Here is a 9,181-nt window from a genome sequence, read left to right on the forward strand (position 1 = left end):
GAACACTTCAGAGTGGTGTGACCTCGGCAGATTATTTAACCTACATGTTTCCTCAACTATAAAGCCACGCAAATGGTTGCGCTTTGAGGGTTAGATAACTTATCATCAGTTGCCTGTTACTGCTTATCAACATCCCAAAATGTAGTGGTTTAACAAAACAGTTTATTGTTTCTCACGGATTTGTGGTTTGGTTAAGTGGTTTTTTTGCTAGTCTCATCTGGTCTTTCTGTTCAGCTGGCAGATTTGGCTGGGGGCAGGGGGCCACAGCTGAGTCTCTCCACGTGGCCCTTTATCTTGGGCTTATGGCATGCATGGTGCTCTCAGTAACAGGAAGGCAAAGGCAGGAGCTTCAAAGCCTGGCTCAAGAACTCACAGAACGTCACTGTCACCACATTCTTTTGGTCAACGCAAGTCGCAAGCCCGGCCTAGATTCAAGGGATGAGGAAGTGGACTCCTCAGTTTGATGGGAGGAGGTGCAAAACATGGCCCTGTTTTCAGACTGCCCTATCAATCCATCCAGAACATTCATGCAGCGAGCATTGGTTAAGCTTTCAAGGTGCCCATCATTTGTTTTTCTAATCTCTGTATGTTCTCTAAATTAATCTGGGAGTTTATTGAAAGCTTAAAAACCATAATTTGTTGAGGGGCATTTTCTCAGTCTGATCTCTGAAGGTAGATTGAGTCAACAATGGTAGTCTCCCCACAGATGAGACAAAGATTGTCGTTTTTGCAAGGTTAGATAGTTAGAAAGTGGTAGCCTAGTGACTGTTCCACAAATATCAGTTCAGTGCTTACTGTGTGCCAGGCGTTGCTGGCAATAACATGCATTTTCCTATGCGTAGAGTTCACAGCCTAAGAGTTGGCCCACAGACTACAACTGTACTCATTTATAACTACTTGTGCACTTGATAGAGTTAAGTGACCAGATTTATTGAAACTAAAGGGATAGGCATAAAAACCTACGCATCTTTTAAAATCTATCATATCTAAATAGTTTGACAAACATAATAGAAATATATTCAAGATTTATATCTAATTGGAGGAATTTTTGCTTTTGACATATCTCCTCATTTTGGGGGAAAAAAGTTACACAGTTGAAGCCTAACATGATTTGTTACCTGTAAAATAAATGAGAACAAATGCTTTATTAATATTAATGTAATTTTCATTTAATTCTTAACAGTAACCCTGTGAGGTAAATAGCAGTTGACTGAGTTGAAAGCGACCCGTCCTCTTGAGGCCAGTTCCTCTGCAGTAACTGAGTTGGATCTGGTTTTTGTTTCATGTTAGGGACAGCCACTTTCTAAGTACTATTTAAAGTGAGTAATTCATAAAACATAGGAAGATTGCACTTAGTGTTTATTAATATTTATATGATACTTTGAATATTTCATTCAAGTTCTCAGAAAAACTCAGGCAAGTATTATCCCCATTTTTCAGTTGAGAAATTGGTCTCACAGAGGTAAAGGAATTGCCCCAAATGAGATAGCTAATAAGTGCCAGAGCCAGGTACTTCAATCCAATCCTTCAGTCTTAGAATTGATTTTGAAAGCCACTTCATTCTTAAGGTTTGTAGAAGAACTATTTGCTTTACGAATAAGCTCCTTTTATGTTCTTGCTTTATCCATTGCCAGCTTTCAGCACAGCATCTCTAAAATGCATTCATTATAGTCGACGTGGGTTCTTTGCGAAAAAATTGAAGCCTAAAACTTCTGAGACTTTACAAACTAGATGTAGAAATGCTGCCACCTTTGTTTGGCTGCCAAGACACGACCACAAAGGACTGTAGATCCACGTCATTTATTTCACGAGAGTGGGTGCAGCTGTCTTTTTGCTGTAATCAAATGCTCCTCCATAGCCAGCTTTTTGTGGCCAGAAAAAGCAAAGTAATTTTTAGTACAGATTAGCATAAAAATCTCTACTAGATCAGTTTCAGGAAACAATTACTGGCTTAGAAACAACAATAAGTGTGATCTATAGGTTGGCTAAAATGGCAGTTAATTTCCAGACCTTTTAAAATGCCCCTTATTTCTCACCATGAATGCTATATAAATAGAATACATTACCTACCACTGTATTTGGTTTCATAAATTATTTGGACAGGGTGAACAACAGACTTCAAAACTAAGTAAAGGTAGTAAATCTGCCCTTTTTAATGAGTTTGAGTTTACAGTAGTAGTTTAAACATCTGGAAGTTTAAAGTCTTAATTCATTCCAAATGTTCAACAAGGATATACTGCAAAGAGGATATTGTAATTGGGGGATCAAGAAAGCTACTATTGACTCAAATCTGAAGCGTTTCTAATTTTCTCTATACACATTAATCACATAAGACTCGAGAGGCTGACAGTTCAAAAAGAGTAGAGATGGACCCAAATATTCAAGTTAGCGTGCTGATAGAAGAGTAACTTTTAAAAGCGGGTATAGTTGTAACAAGCATGAGGTTTAAGTGCTGTTAATGAGCACATCTAGGATGCGGCCAGGTAGTGCTGCTGCATTCTATGTTTTGTGGTTCTTTGCTTATGGATAGGAGGTGGGTTTTTAAAAATTGTTACTATTAAAACTGGTCTTAGAGGAGTCAAACCTTTGACTTCTTTGTTTTTGTTTTTGCTGAGGAAGATTTGCCCTGAGCTAACATCTGTGGCAGTCTTCCTCCACTTTATATGTGGGTCGCCACCACAGCATGGCTGACAAGTGGTGTAGATCTGAGCCTGGGATCTGAACCCACGAACCCAGACCACTGAAGCAGAGTGTGCCAAACTTAACCACTACACCATGGGGCCAGCCCTCCAAACCTTTGACTTCTAAATTGTAATTTTGATTAATGTATCTTGTAATCCAAGAATCTGGTCTGCAGCCAGCATCTAGTATGATACCAAGCATTCATTTAGTGCACACTTGAGTCCCTACTGGATACTTGTCAGGTGTTGGTTTAATTTTCTTTTTTTTTTCAAAGATTGGCACCTGAGCTAACAACTGTTACCAATCTTCTCTCTCTCTTTTTTTTGTTCTTCCCCCTCCAAAGCCCCCCAGTACATAGTTATACATTCTAGTTGTGAGTGCCTCTGGTTGTGCTATGTGGCATGCCACCTCAATGTGGCCAGACAAGCAGTGCCATGTCTACTCCCAGGATCCTAACCAGCGAAACCCTGGGCCGCCAAAGCAGAGCTCATGAACTTAACCACTTGGCCACGGGGCTGGCCCTGGTTTAATTTTCTTATAGCAGAACAGGGTTGTGGCAGCAGGAAGTAATGGTCATCATGTCTCAGTAACAGCTGCTGCTGACAAAGTGCTGCTATATCAGGGCTGTGCAAAAACTCTTTGCCTGTATGATCTCATTTAAACTTCTCCACCCTATGAAAAAGATACTATTATCCCCATTTTTTCAGGTGAAAACCTAAGGATGAGAAAGTCATACTATTAGTGAAAGGTGGACCCAGGATTCTAACATGATGTGAAGATTTACAAGTCTAATTTGTTGTTTCTTATGTTTGCTTTTCATTCTAATTTCAAATGTTGTATTGAATGCCTGTAGTGGTCCATCTCTTTAGCCTCAGGCTGGAGGCTACGTGTCATAGACACAAACATGCATGAGATGGAGCCCATGCCAGGGATGCAAAGGTAAATAAGGTTGAGCCCATAACCTCAGTGAGCTGAGTCACATGTAGGAGCCAGACTCGCAAGTGGGGATCTGCCAGGAGCAGGGCTAAAGGTGGGATGGTGGCATAATTGGTTGTCCCATCAGGGCATGCCACAACTGGAAGGACCCACAACTAAAAATATACAATTATGTACTGGGGGGCTTTGGGAGAAAAACGAAAAATAAAATCTTTAAAAAAAAAAATAGTGATGCCAGAACAACAGATAAACTGCGACTATCCAGAGCTAACCAGGACTTACGGTCACCCCAGCTAGAGGAAGACCCGTGGTGTGATGAGCGGAGAGGAGAGGGCCCAGCTAAACCTAGGGTGCAGAGTGAGACATGCTTGTCCCTGTCATCACCCTTACACCTCGCTCAGCCGTCAGACCGCAGCCTAGGTGTCACTTTCTCTGAGGGCTTGCCCGTCCCTGAGCTCTGAGTGAAGTGGCCGCTACATGGGCTCCTGGGTTTGCCCGGCTTGGCCCTTCCGCTAGGTGTGATCCCTGTGAGAAGCTGTGTGGGTCTGACGAGTCTCCCAGTTTGTAGCTGAGAGTAGATAGTCATGTTGAATATAGGAAGTCAAAGGGTAGGCAACAGCCTTTGCAGAAACAGCAGTATTTGTTTTCCCATAACGGTACCTCATTTAATTAATGAGTGATAATGGTATATAGAACTAAGCCAAATTCACCACCAACATTGCCAGTAAGAAGTCCAGTTAGGATAGGTTTGAAGCCACTGAGAAGCTGACGTTTGCTAAGAGTAGCTCCACCTTTGAAAATGGTGTATAGTGTGGGACTTCATGACCCCAAATGTATGATACTCAGTATGCTATTTAAGGTTTTGAAGATAGCTGATTAAGATCTAATGTTTGTTCCTTAATCCAGTATTTTACATATTAAAACTGTAAAATCTGCATGGTAGTAGAGTTTTAGAGCTGGAAGGATTCTTGGAGGCTGTAGACAACCCCTCATTTTACAGAAGACTAGACAGGACAGCTTGCTGAGGATCACACCCCTCGGTGGCAGCAGAGGCCGGGGGAGAACAGAAGAGTCTCGACTGTGCTGTGCTCTGTCGTACCACGCAGACGTAACCGAAGATGGAAAGCCTGGAAGAATCATTTCTTGGCAGGTGAGCAGTGTCCACCCTTTAAACTGTTATTAATGTAAACGGTAATCCCATAAGTCTGTCAGCTTTATAGGAGAGAGATTTATTAAGCAGGCCAGGGTCTGGGGTGAGTTCTTGGCACATTTCTGTTTTGCATTACCGTAAAATTTTGGTTTTAAAAATATTTGATATTGCTTACATCTTATTTGGCAAATTCCTATTCTTGGTATGATTATTTTTCTTTGGAAGAGTACATGTGGTTAGATTGTGGATTTGCAAAACCGTTTTCCTAAAAAATGAGATGTTGAAAGCTTTCCATATAATTGCATCTTGTGGGATTTGGGCTTCCTCTTGTTAATAACAGCTACTATATATTGAGCACTTAGACCATACACCAGGCACCATTAGGTGCTTCATGTGAATCGTTTAGGCTCACAATAACTTGATGCAGAAGGCGTTGCTGTCCCCATTTTATGGATCCGAGAGTGACTTGTCCAAGGTCCTTCAGTGGTCGAGTGGGATTCAAACCATGACCAACTGATTGTGCTAGACCAGGCTGCTCCTCAGAGTGGAAACACTCACCTTTTTAGAAATGTGTATGAAAAGACTTGGGGGAGGTACACCAAAATACTAATGTTCGCCTCTAGGCAGTGAGTATGAGGAATTATGAATTTTTCTTCTTTGACATTTTTGCTTTCCAAATTTTCTATAATGTATATATTTTTCCCATCTTGGAAAGGATTAAATACATTCTGAAATAGAAAATTCAAGATTAGTTACCTGAAAAGTTTTCTTCCAGAAGATTTGTTAGTACTTTTCAGTTCCATTTAACACACATCATGCCAGGCATTATGCCAGGTGTTTTGGCTACAAAGATAAGACATTGACCCTGGTGGCAAATTGTTGGGCTGCTAATTCTTCAAGGCCCAGCTCAAGTGTCCATCAGCAGTGTACCTCCACTTCTTCCCCCCATTACTGTTCACCACCTCTGCCGTTCCCACCCTAGTCCCAACCACCGTCATCTCTGTCTTTCCCTCCAAGTTTATTTTCTAGCCGACAGGGGGAGTGACCATGGCTCCCCTCTCCTCAGACCTTTCCAGTGGTCTTAGACCAGCATTCAAGCCCCAGCCGTGACTAAGGCCTGGCATGGTCTGGTTCGTGTCAACCCCTGGTCTCCTAGTCAACCTCATCTGCTAGTCTGATTCTTGTTCACTCTGCCCAGCGATTATGTTTTTCTTCTGGTTTCTTCCACTCACCAAGCTCATTCAGAGAGGCTTGTTCAAGACCTTTACACTTGCTATGCCTTGAAAACTGTTAACCCAGTTAGTTCCTAGCTCACTTTTTGCGTCATTCAGATCTTTGCTTAAAGATCTCCACAGAGAAGCTTTCTCTGACTATCCTTTCAAAATTAGCGTACCTTTACTAGAAATGATTTGTGTTCCCACACTAGCATGTAAGTTCTACAGGGGCTGGGACCTTGTCACGTTCACTGCGGTTGTGTCCCACAGCCTGAAACAGTGCCTGGCATGTAATAGGTGCTCCGATCTTGAATGAATGGACAAATGATGAGTTCTGGGACCGATGGGAAATTTGGAGTGGCTGGAGGACTGAGGGGAGAGGAAAGCAACCAGAGATGAGGATGGAAAGGCATTTGGGGCCTCCCAATCCATGAAAACCCTTGAAATTCCTGCTCAGGAGTTAGCCATCACCCTCTGGTCAGAGGATTCCTCCAAGAGATGCTGAGCCTAGACCTCTTGCCTGTGTGAACTGGCAGTAGGAGTGGAGCCCTCGATGGGTGAGATGTGTACGGCAAAGGCCAGCCTGCAGTTTCTGGGCATGTTTTAAAAATGAGAGAACACGGTTGAACTGAAAAGCAAACCCCACATTGGTCACTGTTAATCATAATTAATAATGTCTGTAATTTGTATAGTCTTTCTTCCAAAGTGTTCCAAGTCTTGAGACATGATCCCTTTGGTCCCTCCCAGGCCCTGCCACAATAACAGCCTTGGCATGTGACTCACCACCCTCCCCTGCCATATGATACCCTCCTATTTATCACCCGTCTTACCCCTTCCTTTCCAAGTCAAGTAATTTCTGCCTTGTTTTTTTCTTTTCCTTCCCTTCTCAAACCACAACCCATATAATTTTCATTGCCCTCTTTAGAACCTGCTTGTGTCTCGACTCCAGCCTTTTTATAGAGAAAGGGAACAGACCTGAACAGTGTGGAGGGAGAGAGGTGCACTTTTAAATTACCTCTGTTATGGAGTGGCATTTTCCTCTGGACTGCAATTCCTTTTCCAGCTTTGCAGTCTCCCTGGAAGATAGATGATTAAACGCCAAGGTGGCTGTTCGTGCTTTAAAATCATTGGCAGTCTTAGTGCTCATTTGAGATTAAGGTCCCTGCCCATAGTAGGAGGTTTATCAGTGTGCTTAAGTGATAGAATGAGAGTATTGATTTCTGCTGCGCTTCATATAATGGCGCTTATATTCAGGAAGGAATTTAATATTTATTGAGTGCCTCCTGTATGCCAGGCACTGTGTGAGATGCTTTATGTGCATAATCTCATTTAAGACTCACATTTTGATGAGGTTGATATATTATCCCCATGAGAGAACTGGGTTTCAAAGAAATTATTTGCCTGCGCTAGCAGTCCATGTCTGTCGGAAGCCAGAGCCCGTGTCTTTGCCCTGCGCTGCGCAGCCAGCCTCAACCCTGCCACAGCCCTTGCAAGTGCACCAAGGGCCGTCACAGATGTTGTGTCATTTCAGTATTCACAACAACCTGTGACTGGCCAAAATGCAGCGCTGCTGGCACTCTGCTGCACGTCTCCTTTCCTCCAGCTCTGGGGCTCTCTGATTCAGAGTCCAGTGCTTAGGGCAGGGTCCTGTGCTAGACGGGGGATTTGACTCCAGCTCTAGAAGAGTTAGAATGTTGGTGGGCTATGCCGGAGGGGCCGGACCACAACATCAATAAGAGCAGGGATGTGGGTGCTCTTTCTTTTGGGGAAGGCTGGAAGAGGTTGCTGTCCCTTTCCTGCTGGTAAGACTGGAGGCAGGCCTGGCCGGGACCTGGAAGCATCAGTCAGAGAAGGGGCAGAGTCGGACAGACCAGCATAAGGAGGAGGGGAAAGCAGAAGTTTGGTGTGAGAAGATCCAGTCTGAGCTGTCACATGGGAGTGGTGGGGCCTTGGGTGAAGCGCCTCACCTCTCTGAGCCCAGATGTCACTGTGTGTATCATGCAGTCATGGGCGAACCTCACCGCAGCCTGCAATGCCACTTTCTCCAAGGGAAGGCTTAGCTAACCTGACTGCTAACCAGCTGGGTATGGTAACTCTCCCAGACAAGCAGGAAGTACTGATGTGAAGAACCTGGACACACTTCTCTGACCTGCCTTTGAGAGGGAGGCTGGGCAAGTTGCTGCCCCTCTCTGGGCCTCAATTCTCTCATCTGTAAAGCAAGGATGCTAACGTCTCTAATATGACTAAGGAGAATGTTTAGTCAGCCGTATACTCTGTCATGTCACTGAAATGCTCTGATAGAAAAAAAGCTAGGGGCCGGCCCCCTGGTGTGGTGGTTAAGTTCGGCACACTCCACTTTGGCAGCCTGGGTTTGCAGGTTTAGATCCCAGGTGCAGACCTACACAGCTCATCAGCCATGCTGTGGCGGTGACCCACATATAAAGTAAAGGAAGACTGGCACAGATGTTAGCTCAGGGCGACTCTTCCTCAGCAAAAAAAAACAAAAAAAAACCACAGAAAGAACGATAAAAGCTTCTAGATGAAATTAGAAAAGGAGCTTCATGCCAAAGGACCTGGAAAGGCTTCTTGGAGGAATGTGGTGTGAGCTAGGTCACAAAGGCTGGACAGGTGTCCTCAGGGAAGAATGCAGGGTTTGAGGGTTTGGGTGGACAGCTGGGCTTGGGGGACCAGGCATCCTTCTAGTACGGAGAGGGCTACTGTTCTGTCTCTTTCCTTCCTATCTGCGTCTCCTACATTCATAGCTCCAGCCCTCGATTCTCAATTCTAAGAGGCCATTAGTTATGAAACACACTTTTAATTAAATAGCAGCTATTAGGGGAATAAAAAATATTTCTACTATAAACATACATTGGTTTTAAGTTGCATCTCAATTTCAAAACCATTCGATTGTGGGGAGAAATTCTGTCTTAGAATTGAGAAAATAGAGACTATGTCACTTCAGAATGAATACTGCCCAAAAAACGTCGTCAGGTGGACCTTGAGACTGATGGTCGTGTTCCTCTTCTGCCACATACTAGCTTTGTTATTCTGGGCAAGTTGCTTGATTTCCCGAAGCATCAATTCCTTTTTCAAATGGTCTGTAAATTGCCTGGGCATGGGAGGTGAGCAGTTAAGGTTGTGTGAATCTGAATGTTGATTTGTTTTGGAAAGAGGTCTACAGAACATAGTTTGTCTAAAA

Source organism: Equus caballus, chromosome 7, assembly GCF_041296265.1.
Source record: "Equus caballus isolate H_3958 breed thoroughbred chromosome 7, TB-T2T, whole genome shotgun sequence".
Taxonomy (NCBI): Eukaryota; Metazoa; Chordata; class Mammalia; order Perissodactyla; family Equidae; genus Equus; species Equus caballus.